The following is a 2,424-nucleotide window of genomic DNA, read 5'->3' on the forward strand; positions in this document are numbered from 1 at the left end:
TAAAGTCCATTAAAGTGGGAACTGCTCCTTAGAAAGATTTTTTTTTATTCCCAAGACTCGAATCGAATACCTCGTGTTAAGGAAGGAAAGATCCTATCCATCACACTACTACTCTTCTGTGAGACCCCAAATTTTCTTTAGAAAATATTTATAAGTATTTCAAAGTAGAAAAGTAAAATATTTTATATAAAGAAAAGATTACATTTATCATTAGAAAATTAGTAATACACTTCTAAACTCCATTTTTATTTGTTTTTTTCTTTTTTGTTTTTTCTCAGGTGTCCATCATTGCAACAAATATAATGAAACATAAAACAGTTATTCTGATATAAAGTTATTAACTTCTTGAATCGGATTCTACTACTTAAGATCAATAATGTTACAAGAGAGATTAAATGATTTATGCAAAATATTATTTAAAAATTTATTCTGAAAAAGCTAGAAAAATCTGCTTCAAATACAAATATATACTTAGTATTTTTTTTATAAAAAAAAAAGACCTCCCATTAAAGTTTGACTTTAGACTACCAAACTTCTTGAGCCGTGCTGCCGAGGTGTGAAATTTTTCTCCAAAACTTTTTGCGTTTTGGCCACGTACCGTTTAACTTTTTTGAGTAGGAATAGTACTTGAAATCGAAATTTTGTTCGCTTTGGCCACGTATCAATGACCTTTTGACCAGAAATAATAACTAAAATGGAAATTTTGTTCGTTATTTGGCCATTTATTACTTCGCAAGCTCATTTTAACCAAAATAGTTTCATCACAAGTATTGAGAGCCCTCGATTAAGGGACCATTTGAATTCTTTATGGTCGTACATAAAGAATGACTCATATTGACCTATCTGTTATCAATTGGAGTATATATTTGTGCCCTTCTTTGTATGCAATTACCTATAAACTATCATATATATAGCTCTCATTTTCTAATAGTTTAAACTTTGATTTGGGTCAACGGTTTATCTCCATCATTGATGCGACTGCCGCCTTACACTTTTGATATATTAACCTTTTCTTCTACGATCATTGTTGTGCCTTTGGTGTAATTAGGGGTGGTAAAATGATTAAAAAAATAGTTATTCACCTATATTGTCCATTAAAAATGAATTGGATAATGAATTTTTTAAAAACGGGTTAAATATGGATAAGAATCATATTATCCACTTAGAAAATGGATAACCAAGTGGATAACCAATGAATAACTAATGGGTTTAACTTTTACATTAGTAAAGACTAAAATTGGGGGTTCCTCAAGTTTGGGAGACTTGAAATTCTCCCAAAAGTGATTATATTCAAGAAGCTATGGATAATATGGATATCCATATTATCCGCTGGTTAACCCATTTTTTATTCGCATTAAATATGGATCGGGTCGGATAATTTTTACCTGTTTTTTACATTATCCGTTTTTGACCCGTCCATATTCGACCCGCCCGTATGTCACCCCTAGTGTAAATGAATACCTAAGTTTTCTTTATGCAATATTAGTATTTTTGGAGATTAGTTCTCATATTAGTCTAGCTGATTTCACTTCTTTTTATATCAGTCTAATGCATAAGATTGCAATGTTCTGAAAAATATTTAGCACAGCTCCATCAACTCCCGATGATTAGATGACGTTGGGCTTAAAAAACAAAAAATCAAACAACGGGAGTTGGGTATAAAGGTCGAGCTTAGTACAACTTTTCACCCATAACGGATGGTCAGTCCGAGCAAACTATTTAGATTCTTGAGAACATGTTGCGAGCTCGTGTGATTGACTTTGGAGGTCATTGGGGTCAGTTCTTGCGTTTAGCGGAGTTTAGTCAGTTCTTGCGTTTAGCAGAGTTTACTTGCAATAATAGATATTAGTCCAGCATTCACATAACTCCATACGAGGCTTTGTATGGTAGATGGTGTAATTCCCCTATTGGTTGGTCTGAGACCGGTGTGACTAAGTTTTTTAGCACATATTGGTAAGTGATGCTTTGGAGAAGGTGAAGTTAATTCAAGAACGACTTCAAACAGCTCAGAGTAGGCAGAAAAATTATGCAGACAAGAAGGTTCGTGATGTGACATTTATGGAGGGTGAGAAAGTATTATTGAAAGTTTCACCTATGAAAAACGTGATGAGGTTTGAGAAGAAGGACAAGTTGAGTCCAAGGTTTATTGGTCGATTTGAAGTATTAGAGAGAGTTTGTAAGGTTGTTTATAGGCTTGTTGCCTCCTAGCTTATCGGGGGTATATCTGGTATTTCATATTTCTACCCTTCAGAAGTATCATGAAGATAAGTCGCATGTTTTGGATTTCAGCACAATACATCTAGATGAGAATTTTTCCTATGAAGAAGAGTTGGTAGCTATTTTGGATAGGCAGGTTCAGAAGTTGAGGTCAAAGGAGATCGTTTAGATGAAGGTCCTTTCTATGAGCGAGGAGGCTGCTTGGGA

The sequence above is a fragment of the Nicotiana tabacum genome, chromosome 22, assembly GCF_000715075.1.
Source record: "Nicotiana tabacum cultivar K326 chromosome 22, ASM71507v2, whole genome shotgun sequence".
Taxonomy (NCBI): domain Eukaryota; kingdom Viridiplantae; phylum Streptophyta; class Magnoliopsida; order Solanales; family Solanaceae; genus Nicotiana; species Nicotiana tabacum.